This window comes from Macaca mulatta, chromosome 7, assembly GCF_049350105.2.
Source record: "Macaca mulatta isolate MMU2019108-1 chromosome 7, T2T-MMU8v2.0, whole genome shotgun sequence".
Lineage (NCBI taxonomy): Eukaryota > Metazoa > Chordata > Mammalia > Primates > Cercopithecidae > Macaca > Macaca mulatta.
In genome coordinates, this window is record NC_133412.1 from 57,397,195 (window position 1) to 57,411,923 (window position 14,729).

General features: G+C 46.9%; 2 protein-coding genes across 2 annotated transcripts in view; one reads left to right on the forward strand and one right to left on the reverse strand.

Moving 5' to 3' along the window:
• The window catches only part of RASGRF1 (Ras protein specific guanine nucleotide releasing factor 1), a 306,382-nt gene that overhangs the window by 223,789 nt on the left and 67,864 nt on the right, over positions 1 to 14,729 (reverse strand). The window lies entirely within an intron of this gene.
• The window catches only part of ANKRD34C (ankyrin repeat domain 34C), a 103,782-nt gene continuing 101,978 nt past the window's right edge, over positions 12,926 to 14,729 (forward strand). Inside the window, exon 1 of the mRNA XM_077940107.1 lies at positions 12,926 to 13,271. The gene's annotated coding sequence lies outside the window, so the exon portion shown is untranslated. The remainder of the gene's footprint in view (positions 13,272 to 14,729) is intronic.

Below are 14,729 nucleotides of genomic sequence, written 5' to 3' on the forward strand. Positions count from 1 at the left end.
TAATGCTGTTTATGGTAACTAATGTTTATTGGGTACTTATTATGCACTAGCACTTTATAGATATTGCAATGAGATATCTGTACTCTTTACTTCAACCCTATTATTACCCCCATTTTAGTGATGAAGAAACTGAAGTTCTGAGAAGCTCTCTAAGGCCTTACAGCTTATAAGAGGCAAAATCCAGATAAACCCCAAGGAGCCTGCCACGAATGCTGGTTTTTAGCCATTGTATGTGCTAGCCTGCAAAGTGATGAAGTTGTTGGGTGAGCAGCTCCTGTCCGATGATCGTGGCCATCTTCAGGAGCTCTCGAGTTACCTGGTTCTAACAGTGTGGGCACTAGGTGAGCAGAGGAAGGAAGACAGTAACTGCTGATTAAATGCCTTAAAAAAGATCAAACTATTTTGGGGACACCATGGGCCATCTTTGAATACTGGGATGGGAGGCTCTCTAAAGAGAAGGAGCCCCACTCACTGCTGTCACTGATGCTGTGGCTGCACACGATACCTGTCTGTCCTGACCTCTGAACATCTCCCTTGCCTACTTGGCCTTGGGTGGAAACTAAATGAGGGCCTCGACACCCAGAGTGTGGTCTGTGGACCAGAACAGCATCAGCGTCACCTGGGAGCTTGTTAGAAATGCAGACTCTCAGGCTGCCCCCGATGTACTGAGAATCTGTTTTAAGAAGATCCCTAGGGGGATTTGTATGCACATTACAATGTGAGAAGCAGGGGGAAAAAATGACCCAAAGAAGTCCATAACTTGCAGTGAATTCTGTGCTCTCTTGGTGCAAATGGGCAGAGATCAGGGCAATGGGAACTTCACACAGGGACCTCGACTTCAAGGATTTTGGGCCCTGGATCAGACGGCCTCATTCAAGACTATCTTTGGCCCCATCTGCCCTGTGATCTGACACTCTCAGTTCTCTACTCCAGACCCCCAAGCTGGAGATGCCCTTCTTGGCTGAGCATCAAAGAGTGACCCTCCAGTGGTTACCAGGAAATTAATTGGGGTTACTTCTCTTTCTGTATCTTCTCAGGGGGGAGGGATGGAAGCTTCTGGGATGAGGTCCCTGGCAGCTGAGCTCATGTGAGGCAGAGCACATCAGATTTCATGGATGATAGAGCTTTTGATGTGTACTTTCACAAGGAAATGCTAGACCATCCCCTGCTCTTTTTCCAGCCCTGCACTCTGAGAGGCAGTTGCTCTCAAGCTCAGAGATGTCAAAGGGGATGGCCACTAGAGATGAATTATGCTGCTCTGTTCTCGCTAGAGATAAATGATGTTGCTCTGTTCCCGCTAGAGATGAATTATGCTGCTCTGTTCACAGCCCTCAGATGACTGTGAATGCATGGGCTGAAAGGGCTCAATGTAAATGATTTGAAGTGTCTTATCACTTTGCATTTTCTTTAACACTGAATCCTTACTCGTTGCGCGACGACAGTAGTTTCTGGAAGGTGAGGTCTGCTTGGGTTTAGCAGAGAATTAGAGGTCAGGATATTTTTTGATCAGTTTCTCACAGTGTTCAGCCCTGCAGCCTGAAGGTCTGAGAACACCGGCGGGGAGTGGGCGGTGGGTGCGTGGGAAGGATGGTGGCTCCGCAGTCCTGCCGTCAACGGTGGGTCCCAGAGACAGCGTGGATCACCTCCGAGATGACTCTGAAGGCAGGTTTCCTATGACAGCTGATAGGACAATCTAGACAGTGCTGGGGCCCAGCTGGCCTTGGCCTGGGAGGATGACTCACAGCAGCGGGACCTTGTTAACCTGTTTACAGTGAGTCATCGGAGCCCCTCCGGGCCTTGGTTCCCTCAGCTGTAAAATAGGAATAATAGTAACTGCCCCAGCTGCCTCACAGGGATGTGAAATCTACAGCAAAATGAGCTGAAAGTGGCCACCTGTAAAGCACCTACCCCGGGTTACGAGGCGTCGCTTCGTGCAGCCAACGCATTCTCTGCTTCCCGTTCTTGGAGCCATCGCGGTTGAGAACAAAACTGTCCAAGTGGGGGGATGTGCACTGTGGTTAAAGACAGGGAGAGGTGAAGTCTCTTGAGATGACATTGGACTCTGCACATTTCTAAAATTCTGCTATCAAATAGTAGCTACCTCAAGTCCTCCTCGACCTCCTTCCTTGGACGTTTGATTAGAACATAAAAATAAAAAAAAGATTTAAAAACCTGTTACAAAGGAAAGAAAAAGTGTGTGTGTGTTGGGGGGAACCTCAGCAAGTGAAGAGGAAGGGAAGCAATGTCTGTAATCTGGGAATACTGTACAGGCCTCTTGATCCAGCTATGGTCTCACCTCCTTGCCTGGGAACATGGGCCTTTTGTCATCTGGCCCGGCTCTATCTCACCAGCCTCATGTCCCTCTAGTTGCTCGGGGCTTATTACTGGTTATATATTTTTGAATGAGTGGCCACTATGTTTTTGCTCGTGCTCATTGCCTTTGCTTGGAGTTCCCTTTTCTCTCTGGGACATACCCTTCTTACCCTCACAGGTAAACATACAGGAAGATAAGGAAATGTCAGTGCATAGCCCAAGGCTCAGGAGGGGCTCTAACAATGTGTTCATTTGACATTAATTTTTTTTTTTTTTAGATGTAGGTTCACTCTGTCACCCAGGCTGGAGTGCAATGGATGGGATCTTAGTTCACTGCAACCTCACATGCTTCTGGGTCAAGCGATTCTCCTGCCTCAGTCTCCCAAGTAGCTGGGATCATAGGCATGTGCCACCACTTCCGGCTAATTTTTGTATTTTTAATAGAGACAAGGTTGTGCCATGTTGGTCAGGCTGGTGTTGAACTCCTGACCTCAGGTGATCCTTCCACCTCAGCCTCCCTAAGACATTAATTTTTAAAATTTAAAAAAAGTGCAAAAGTAAGATATCGCATTTTGATTACAGTTGGCTATGCCCATTGGCTCTTTCTACTCCATCGTCCCCTTTGCCACACCTGCCGTCATGTCGGTGACACTAGAGGAGTCAGTAACATTCATACTGTGATACCATGGCTGGCCTAGCACTTCAGGGCCCTGACATCAGCGGTCTGGCATGGAGGAGGGTGTGGAGAGAGTGTTCCTGAAAGCCCCTCCTACACTCGAAAAGGCTCACAATACTTAACTCTAAATCGAATTGATGGTGACCTCACTAACACAAGCTAAGTGTTCCCCCAACTCAAGTTCTCCTTGGCTAGAACCCAAAATGCACAGGTCAAGCCTTGCCACTTGGGCTCATGGTATTTTAAGGAGTCGAAACACATTTTCTTGTTTTTAAATATTTAGAAGAGAAATTCAAGTACAAGATACAAAAACTTTATTTTAAAAAGTGAATAAGCTCAAACATGTCATTATAACTACAGTTCGGGAAGACATGTTGGAAGCTTTTTGCTGCAAAACAAGTGAGAAGTCTCAGACTCCTGGTTTGGACATACTTGATGGAAACCTTTTTTTGGATATCTTTAATTTATTTATTAAAGAACTGAGAGAATATTCAAATACAAATTGATGAAATTTGAAACAAAAGCTATAAAGATAAGCAAAAAAATTATTCTGTCATCAAGGAGTGAATTATACATATACTGTATATAATTTATTAAGAGGAGATGAACTTTAAATATAAATAATGGGTTGGTTCTTGGATGGTTTGCTTATCCAATTAATGAAGAGGAAAAAATCATATGGATATATTTATAAAAGATTTATATTTCTTGCTGATTTGGAATGAATCAACATTGACAAAGATAACATGAAATCTACAATACGCTGCTACCACAAGTATATTGGTAACAAGGTGTTTAGTGAGTGCTATCAATTTAAAGAGAAATTAAGAGAAGTTATTGCAAAAGAAAACCTGAAATGCCTTGAAATCTTGCAGTTTTTATATAAAAGATCCTTGACCCTTGATTTGAGGTTTTCCCAAATGGATAACAATCCTAAAAATTGTTTCTACCAATAATAAATTGTGAAATTATCAACAAGTATTTTTTACTGCTCTGCCTGTGAAAGGAAAGACTTATTTTAATATTCTACCTACAAGAAAAGATGACATTACAAATTGTTATCATATCAGAGGCTATCCAACATTAAATAAACAAAAATACATATGGTAGAAAAGCATTTTAGAGGCAATTCAGGAATATTAATAAAAACATTATTTTTCTGACTTTCTTGAACTTGGTAATATTTTCAGTTTTAAAAATTGTAATTTAGGCTGGGTGTGGTGGCTCATGCCTGTAATCCCAGCACTTTGGGAGGACGAGGCAGGCGGATCACTTGAGGTCAGGAATTTGAAACCAGCTTGGCCAACATGGTGAAACCATGTCTCTACTAAAAATACAGAAAAATTAGCCAGGCTTGGTGGTGAGCACCTGTAATCCCAGTTACTCAGGAGCCTGGGGCAGGAGAATTGCTTGAACCTGGGAGGCAGATGCTGCAGTGAGCCAAGATGGCACCATTGCACTCTAGCCTTGGCGACAGAGCGATACTCTGTCTCAAAAAGAAAAAAAAAAAAGGAATTTGTTGTGATTTCTTTTCTCATGCTAAATTAATATTAGATTTTGTATTCAATTTTGGTTTTGTATCCTTTTGCTTAGAGAGGCTTCTACCTCCTCTTGCCAGTGCACATGCATGCACGCACAAATGCACACCACTGTGTAAGCTTCAGCTTCCATAGACACTGGAACTGCCTGAGCTCACCCTTTCTGATTCTAGGCCACTGTCACTTCCTTGGGTCTTCCCTGACTCCCTGGTAGAGGACAGTGTCCTCAGCTCTGGGATCCCACATGACAACAAGGTAACTCTCGTTCCTCGCTCACGTGGCATTGTGTGTATTCATTTCTGCCTTCCTCCAGGGCAAGAACTTTACCTGGTGAATCTCTTTAGCTGCATGCAGCTTGGGGACTGGCCCTGAACACACACATTTCAGAATGTGAGAGTCTTGGGGGAGAGACCCCCGTGGGTAAGTGATGACAGTCCTTGGTGCCCATGGCATCTACACTGTGCACACTGCCTCCCTTCAGCCTCCATCCCTCTGTCTTTCCAGGAATCTTCATGTAATTTTTTTTGCTTTTCTTTTTTCCTCCCTTCTTTTCTTCCTTCCTTCCTTCCTTCCTTCCTTCCTTCCTTCCTTCCTTCCTTCCTCTTTCTTTTCTTTTCCTCTCTCTCTCCCTCCCTCTCTTTTTCTTTCTTTCTTTATCTCTCTTTCTTTCTTTCTTTTTCTTTCTTTCCTTTCTTTCTGTCTTCTTTCTTTCTTTCTTTTCCTCCTTCCCTCCTCCTTCCTTCCTTCCTCTCTCCCTCTTCTTTCTTTCTCTTTCTCCCTTCCCTCCCCCCCCCTCCCCTCCCCTCCCCTCCCTTCCCTTCCCTTCCTTTCCTTCCCAGAGACAAGGTTTTGCTCTGTTGCCCAGGCTGGAGTGCAGTAGCACGATTATAGCTCACTGCTATCTCAAATTCCTGGGCTCAGGTGATCAACCCACCTCAGCTTCCCGAGTACCTCAGACTATAGTTGTAGGCCACCATGCCAGGCTATTTTTCAAGAATTTTTTTATAGAGATGGGCTTCACTATGTTGCCCAGGCTGGTCTCAAACTCCTGGGCTCAAGCAATCCTCCCACCTCACCTCCCAAAGTACTGAGATTGCAGGTGTGAGCCACCATTCCTGGACTTCGTGTAATTTTTTTCTTCTCTCCTTGCTCTCTGGAAAAGTTCAGATACTCATTCAATCTGGGATTCAAATACCTGATTTTAGATTAAAATATGTGGCTTCCCAGAGGCTTTAGTTTTACCATGGGAATAGTCTTCACCCCCAAATATTGACACTCTTAGCGGTGGGCTTGCAGTCATGGTGAATGGGGGAGGGGTTTGGAGCCCAGGCAGCCTCCTGCCTAATCCAGGCATCAGGCTTCCTGGGGTCTGGAAGGTTGACTGGTGTGAAGGAGAGCAGGCTGGGAATGGCCAGGGAGTCCATAGTGGGAAGGAGGGAGGGAGGAGCTGAGCATGAATGAAGGGATGGAGAGATGTACCCAAGAGACAGAGGCAGTGAGTGGACCACAAGGAGAGGTCTGGGTCGGGGGTGCTCTGGGGGTACCCACAGTTTTCCTGCTTTTTATCTCTAGATTCCTCTGGAGAGACTGGAAGACCAAGATAATCTTATCTCTGAGAAAATCTGGTTCATTTTTCTCTCTTACAAAGATCATTTAAGCCTCAGTTTTCTCATCTGTAAAATGGGGAGATAATCCTTACACACAGTGACAAAGTTGAGAGAGGCAGATTAAATAACAGATGTGACTGCACTGAACACACACAGGGCTAATGCCTGGTGCAAAGTAGGTGCTTGATTAGTGTGCATGGCTGACGCTGTGAAGGGGCCCGCATCTGAACTCAGATGTGCTTGAATTCCCGCTAGGTTTGAATCTCAGCCTCTCTCCAGGTTATCAGGACCATGTGCCTTTGACAGTTTGGAAACACCTCAGTGTTTGAAGCCACAAAGATTCCTAGAGTAGAGTTGTGTGGAATTCCTGGTCAGGGATTTTCAAAATATTTTAACCACATAACCCTTTGTTTGAATGAAATTGTACATTGAAGCCTTGTGTGTCAAACAGGTAAAATGGGGCTGGGCTCGTGGCAGCACAGAGTGAGGGGTTCGGAGGTCTGAAGACAGCCTCTGCATCTTCCCCAAGACACTTGCCCAAGAAACTTCCACTACACCCAAAGTTCCATTGTTGGAAACTGATTCCAGTCTAAATGTCTTACTTGTGGTTGGACGAGGGAAACTGAGGATCATGGAGAAGGAAGATAATTGTCCAGGATAACTCAAGAGGTCATTTGCTTTCTCTTGGACTCAGTTTCCCCATCTGTAATCAGGAGAGGAACTCAGATCTCCCCTATTTTCTTTTTTTTTTCTTTTTTTTTTTCTTTTTTTTTTTTGAGACTGAGTCTGGCTCTGTCGCCCAGGCTGGAGTGCAGTGGCCGGATCTCAGCTCACTGCAAGCTCCGCCTCCCGGGTTTACGCCATTCTCCTGCCTCAGCCTCCGGAGTAGCTGGGACCACAGGCGCCCGCCACCTCGCCCGGCTAGTTTTTTTTTTGTATTTTTTAGTAGAGACGGGGTTTCACCGTGTTAGCCAGGATGGTCTCGATCTCCTGACCTTGTGATCCGCCCGTCTCAGCCTCCCAAAGTGCTGGGATTGCAGGCTTGAGCCACCGTGCTTTCTGGCTATAACGCCAGTCTAAGGCATGATGCAAGCGCCACCTGGTGGTGAGAAAGGGCTCTGGAAACTGGAGAGAAACCCTGCTATTATTTCTCCAGGTTTAGGCAAATGTGAGGTTTTATGCAAATGATCCCACCTTTGGCCAGAGTGATACCTCTCAGGATTATAGGACTTTCAGGCTCCTTCTCCTATTCCTCATGCTCTCACACTGAAAGGAGCATCAAGAAGCCCAAGAGAGGTATCAGGAGGCAGCTTGAAGATATTTCCCCCGGCTCTGCCACTAACTCCTGTGTGATCTTGGCCATCCAAGTCCTTCTCCTCTCTGAGCCTCAACTCCCACATGTGCAACCTGAGGGGGTTAGGTGAATCCAGGGTTCTTAACTTGAGATCTATGGATCCATGGCTGGGGATTTTGTGAAACACTTGAAATTTTAAGAATTTGTGTGTGTGTGTGTGTGTGTGTGTGTGTGTGTGTGTGTGTGTGTGTGTGTACAAGGTATAAGCAGTTTTGGAGGGAAAGAGTAGAGTTTTAATTGCCTTCTTAAAGAGGGCTGTTCTTCTGAAAGTGTTCCCTGGTCTAGAGGAGCTCTGAGGGCAACCAGGGCTCAGGAATTCTAGGAGCTTCCCCTTTGGAATGCTTGTTCACTCAGACAACCCAGAGGATTTACATTTGGCAAATGCATCCAGCTTGCCAGTGATGTGGAGACATGCTAAGAGAGCCAAAGAAAAATGAAAAGCAAAAGCTCCCCAGATACATGCAATCGATGGCCAAGGAGAAGCTCCTCAGTCTCCAGCAACCCTGAGTCAGGTAGGGACTAGAAGTTGGTAGCTGAGCCCTGGAACTCTGCAAACCTTCACCAGCTAAGGGTGCTGTCTAGGACAGCCTTCCTTCCTTCCTTCCTTCCTTCCTTCCTTCCTTCCTTCCTTCCTTCCTTCCTTCCTTCCTTCCTCTCTCTCCTTCTCTCTTTCTTTCTCTTTCTCTCCCTCTTTCTCTCCTTCTTGCTCTCCCTCCCTCCCTCCCTCTCTCTTTCTCTCTTTCTTCTTTCTTTGTTTTCTTTCTTTTTACAGGGTCTTGCTCTGTTGTCTAGGCTGCAGTACAGGAGCATGATCATGGATCACTGCAGCCTCCACTTCCCAGGTTCGAGTGATCCTCCCACTTCAGCCTCCCAAGTAGCTGGGACCATAGGCGTGTACCACCATGCCCAGCTAATTTTTTAATTTTTTTTTTTGTAGAGACGGGGGTCTCCCTATGTTGCCCAGGCTGACCTCGAACTCCTAGGCTTGAGTGATCCCCCTGCCTTGGCCTCCCAAAATGCTGGAATTACAAGTGTGAGCCACTGAGCCCAGCCTGCCTGGGATTTCTTGCCTGGATGGGCCCACCATGGTCCCTGGGGAACTTCAAAGACAGGATGAACAACTGGCAGAACTGGGAGGACTCTAGTCCCCATGGTGTGGCCTCTTCTAGACCACAGAGATGGTCTTGTTGTCCCATCCTCACTTCCAAAGGCCCATTTGCTTTTGGAACCACTGCTTTCTGCAAAGCATCAAGCGGTGGGAGAAGGAGGAAGAGGAAGGCATTAGCCCTTGGATCTCTAATCTGTGCCAGGTATTGTGCTAAGTATTTTACCATAACGAGCTGCTGTGATCCTCACAATAACCCTGGGAAGTAGGATTATTCCCATTAGATATTTGCAGACTTCGAGGCTCAGAGACATTTACTGACTTGCTCCAAATCATACAACCTGTAGATGGCTGGGCTGGGTTTTAATCATGTCTTGCAGCATATGCAGGATTTGGAGAGGTTTCCCAAAAGTGGCTCTCAGGGCTTCAGGAGGCCCTCACACCTCAGACCTGGGCTGGAGGCATGGTAGCTCTCAGACGCTGATGCTGATTCCAAGCAGGCAGATTTAGTGATTGCCCCAGCTCCTGGGCTGGCCTTCAGACTCAGTTTGAAGGTCTGAAGACAGCCTCTGTGTCTTCCCCCAAGAAACCTCCATTTGCCCCTATCAACTGAAATTGTCCATTTTTAAATTTTTGCTATTTGGATTTCTCATTTCCTGGGGTAGTGATGGTGACCGAGAATCTGACCCTGACACTCCCTGGACCACACCCTGCTCTGCTCTGTTGCTGGGCTTGGGAATTACCCACGCAGAAGTCCACACCTCCCCTCCAGGGCCTTCAGACTGACAGTTTTCAGGGACCCCTCCCTACACGATGCAACAAGACCAGACCTGCCTGAGAGCGGGAGTTTGCACAAGCCTGGTGCCTGCCCTCCATGTGCTCCGGGCCAACTGGCCACGGCAGCTGAGGGGAGGTTGGCTGCCACCACTCACCTGGCTTGCCCTCCCTGTCAGCCTTCGCACTTGGGGCTTCCCTGGGCATTTGAGAAACCATCGAGCTTTTGGATGTCATGCTTCTTTTTGCAGATGGGACCTGAGGGAGCCAGAGTCCTGGGGATGCCCTGCATTTCTGTCTAGAAGAGAGTTTCCCAATCCCCCTTCCACCACTTCAATAAGCATTGTGACTGGGTCTGACACTACCTGTCCCTGCCCTCCGCCTCCCCTCCCCTAGTCACTGCTGCCACCAAATCATCCTATGTCCATGTTGGACTATTCAAGATGGTCCATTACAATGAAGTTGATTCATTCACATGTTCAACATATATTCACTGAGCCACAACTGTATGCCAGTATGTCCTCTGCTCAGGATACATTCTTGTTCTATTTATTTTTGTATTGTCATGCTTAGTGCGGGTCTGGACACACAGCATGCATTCCCTGCATTTGCTGAGTAAATGAACGAATGGCTGAATATTGGACTTGTAGCCAACTGAACCCTTTCAATCATTGTTTCCAGATGCTGCTCTTAAGTCAAGTATCTGCCATCCTGAATATTGTTGTAGTCGCTTCATTGAAATGACAGGCAGGATTTTACCTTTGTCCCCATAAAAAATAGCGTGTTTGTACCAGGTGTCTTTCTGTCCCTCCAGACCCACTGTCACCTTTTTCCACCCTGCTTTCTGCCCCAGAAACTGACCTGCATGGCTAGGCTCACCTGTTCTTGGGCTTCTTATTGGGTTTGGCCAATGAGTACTCCAGCTGGAATCAAAGAGAGGTTGGGGATGTTTACTCCTCTGACTTCCTCCCAGGGTGATCACCTGTGTCCTTCAACCAAAGGTTACTGTTTCCTTTGATGGCCTCCTTCCTATGCTTCTCTCTCCCTCTGGGTTTTAACAACTGCTTCTTCCCCTTGGCCCTTAGGCTTAGGAGTGGTAACGGCGTTGCAATTGCTACCCTGGGTTATAGCACTATCTTCAGATTCTTTAAATCTCAAAGCAACCCATCCTCACATTATCCCAATTTGAGTGTATTTTCTGTTATCACTGAGACCCCGACTGATAATATTACAGTCACCCAGTGACCAGCCTCAGCTCACAACACTGCTGACAGTTGTTGAAAACTAACTCTGTTCCAGGCACTTTACAGATACTATCCTTTTGATTCTTTTCTTTATATTTTCATATTTTTTTGAGATGGAGTCTCACTCTGTTGCCCAGGCTGGAGTGCAGTGGTTGGATCTCAGCTCACTGCAACCTCTGTCTCCCAGGTTCCAGTGATTCTCCTGCCTCAGCCTTCCCAGTAGCTGGGATTACAGGCATGTGCCACCACACCCAGCTAATTTTTTTTTGTATTTTTACTAGAGACGGGGTTTCATCATGTTGGCCAGGCTGGTCTTGAACTCCTGACCTCAAATGATCTGCCCGCCTCAGCCTCCCAAAGTGTTGCAATTACAGGTGTGAGCCACCATGCCCAACCCTGTTTTTTGCTTTTTAAGAGATAGGGTCTTGCTCTGTCACTCATGCTGGAGTACAGTGGTGTGAACATGGCTCACTGCATCCTTGATCCTCCTCCCTCAGCCTCCTGAGTAGCTGGGACCATAAGGGTGTGCCATCATGCCTAGCTAATTATATTTTTATTTTATTTGTATTTTTACTAGAGACACGGTCTCACTGTGTTTCCTAGGCTGGCATCAAACTCCTGACCTCCAGCGACTCTCCACCTTGGCTTCCCAAAGTATTAGGATTACAGATGTGAGCCACTGTACCTGGCCTATACAATCCCTTTTAATTTGCTCATTGGTTTAATGAGGGAGAGACTCAGTTGAGTGATGGAACTAATACTCAGAGCCTAAATAATTTGCCAAACATAACTAGCTAGTAAGTGCCGGAGCTGGGATCCGATCCTGGGCAGATTCAGCTCAGAGTCTGTGCACTTCATCACGATGTGATGCTGCTGTACAGAGGAGTCTCGTGGATGCTGACTTTGTCATATGACTTGTTCAATATTGTACTCAACTTCGTGACGGCTGCAGATTAGATAAGTTTCATCCAAGGCACAGCTACCGTCTAGTTAGTGACTCTGATCATCTCCTTCTAGATGTCAATTGTCTTTTATCAATAGTCTTTGGCTAGAGTTGTTGAACTGGTTTCCAATCTACCTGGATGTATAACTATCCATTGCTCCAATGTCTTCACAGGGTTACCATGCTATGTACCTCCCTGAAATCTAGATGAAAAGTATCTTCAACAAATTCCAAACTAATCTATTAAACCCATTAAATTAAAAAAAGGGATTGAGTCTGTAATGACTCAGTTAAGTCCTTTTCTTTCCTGGAATTTTTCCTTGGCTTCCAATTCACTTCCTTCAGTCAAAACCTTGATGAATGACCCTTTCGTGGTCACAGTTTTACAATCGTGGGCTCCACTTGCTTTCTTCTAACCAGTACAACCTTGGGTGAAGTATGCTGAGGTCAGATACAGGTCAAGAGAGAAACCCGAAAGAGTTTCAGTTTTATTATACTGATAGTCCCTTGGTGAGAACAAGGCACTGGAACACAGGGGTTGGCCATGAGGCAGACTGGCCTGCTATGTTTGGACGTGGTGCCCCTGCAAAATCTCATCCATTGTGGCTGGTTTGGGGCTATCTAAAGTCTCCAGATGTTTTCGGGTACTGCAGGATTTACGTGGGAGCAGCTAGTATCCATCCTGTAGATGTTAAAGATCAATTTTCAGACAGTAAAAATATGGCTCACACGGCACTCTACCTCAGAAGTTTGCCAAGCCAGAGCCTGAATTTCTTGGTCTTGCTTCGAGTTGGTATCTGGTCTCAAACTTTCCCACATGGATGATCAGGGAGATCAATGATCATCATTTGGGATGAGGAAGTCAAACAAATCCATGCAGATGTTGTCTAAGAGGCTTCCCATGCCTTTGTCCCTTATAGCTAAGACGTTCCCCACTCATGGTAAGGGTTTAAGCTACTTCTCTATTGAGACAGCTAGAGCCCAGCCGCGGCCTCCTACTAGTTCTTGGCAACACACACGTTTGTGAACCAGGAGAGAAGATGGAACCTGATTCCTAACCCAATCTCTGGGTCACAGGGGCAGGGACAAGCTTTTACCAAACCCACCAGAGTTCCCCTCTGAAGGCAGCGAGAGGGACGCCTGCGTGGTCGACTTACAGAGCTGGTGTTTTCATTTCAGGAGTATGGGGAGATCACTGTTTAAAAACACGGGGAGGGTTTAGTCCCACGCTTTATGCGAATCATGTGTTCTGAAGGGAGAGACAGCTTTGAAGCTGCTGCGGAGAGTGCCTGGTGATTATACAAAGCAGCAGTTGGCTAAATCAATGCTTTTTGTGTTAATTAGCTCTTCATTAGAACAGGGGGCTGCCCCAGAGGAGCCAGGAGCCGAGGGGACTGCTAGCCAACCCCGTCACCCCCGGTAACTGCATCCTAATTGGAAGGCAGATGTTGTGGCTTCCAAGGCAGATGGAGAAGGTGAAACTGTGCCTTCCTTCATTCTCCCTCCGCTGTTCCTGAGGAGGGGGGCTTGAGGAGGTGGCAGAGCAGGAAGGGCTCTTAGCAACACCCGATCCTGGCATCCTCGTGCTCTAGGCCCGTGGAGGGTGAGCTTCCTTGGCACAACTCCCCATAGCCTCGAAGACCGAGACCAGAGAACATGTTGTCTGGGAAGGCTTCTGACTCCAGCGAGAGAGTGGAAGCAAGTTTCCAAACCAAGGGTGAGTCAACTAACGTATAGTCACCCCTGGAGTCAGCATGTGACATCTGTGATAGTTAGGTTTTCCCATTCTCTTCTTTAAAAAAGTTTAGATAGCAACTCTCTGGCTCTCTGTGTTTCTTTTTGTGAATAGGTTAAGAATAGGTTAAGAAACCCTATTCATAAGTTTAATGACAATTTTATTCTGGGGAAAAAAAATTACAAATTTGAGCATGCTTTGCTTCTAACTGGGGTTGGCAGGCTTTTGCTGTAAAGCGCCAGGTGGTCAATATCTTAGGCTTTGTGGGCCACACAGTCTCTGTCTCAACTGCTCTACTTGGCCTTTGCAGTATGTGCACAGCATAGGTGATACCCAAACAAATGGGTGTGGTTGACTTGGCCTCGGCCCCAGGGTCACAGTTGACCTGCACCTTTCTCTTGGATTTGAAGGCAAGCGTCAGCCAGTAATTAGCACTGACTGGCAGGCGGTGGCTGTGTGGGCCGCTGTGATGAGAAGAAGCCCAAGGCCTCGGGCAGGTTTGGTGGGAAGGGCGGCTGGGTTTAGTGATGTTTGCCACTGGCCAGGTAGGGAGAACAGCAGCTTCATGCCCTGTGTTTGTAGTCCTGCCTGGCAGCCCTGGGTGGGAGAGAGTGAGCTGGATTATAATGCACACAGGCTGCAGGGCGGTGGAAAGGGAGTTTTTGGAATGGGGGTGGCACTGTGCAAGGGCGGAAAGGACACTTTTTGTTTGGACACTGTCATTTACTCTCTGTGAATCTTCCAGATATCTATCTATCTATCTATCTGTCTATCATCTATATCTATCTGTATCTTTTTTGAGACAGAGTTTCACTCTTGTCTCTCAGGCTGGAGTGCAATGGCGTGATCTCAGCTCACTGCAGCCTCTGCCCAGGTTTAAGTGATTCTCCTGCCTCAGCCTCCTGAGTAGCTACAATTACAGGCACCCGCCACCCTGCCTGGCTAATTATTCCACTTCATTCCACATGGCTCCCAGAAGCACCACACTCCTCACTTCCGTCTTCTGACCCTGCCAGTACCAGGATACTTCCCCCAGTAAAGCAACATCATCACCGAGGAACACAATAGCACCCGCTGCACCAGAGCCCCCCCGAGCATCAGGGCTGCACATGCAGCTTTGACACTGATTTTGATGAGCAGCTCTCTGTCCCTGGGCCACCCCATAGCTACTGAGCCCTCCTAACCCTGGTCCTTTTCAGTGAGATGCCACTTTTATCACATCACTGGGAGAACACGAAGAAGCACATTTCTAACAGTGCCCCAAGCGACCATGACTTTGAGCTCTAGTCCCGCCAGATTTTCAGGTTTCAGCCCTTCTTTAGACATTCGTTTCCCTATTTGGCTATTCCCAGGATGTGCACAAGGATGATGTCCTGGTCACTTTGGGCCTCGGCATTTGCTGTTTCCTGCTGGCCTCTGCCCTTCTCCCTGGGCCTCTGT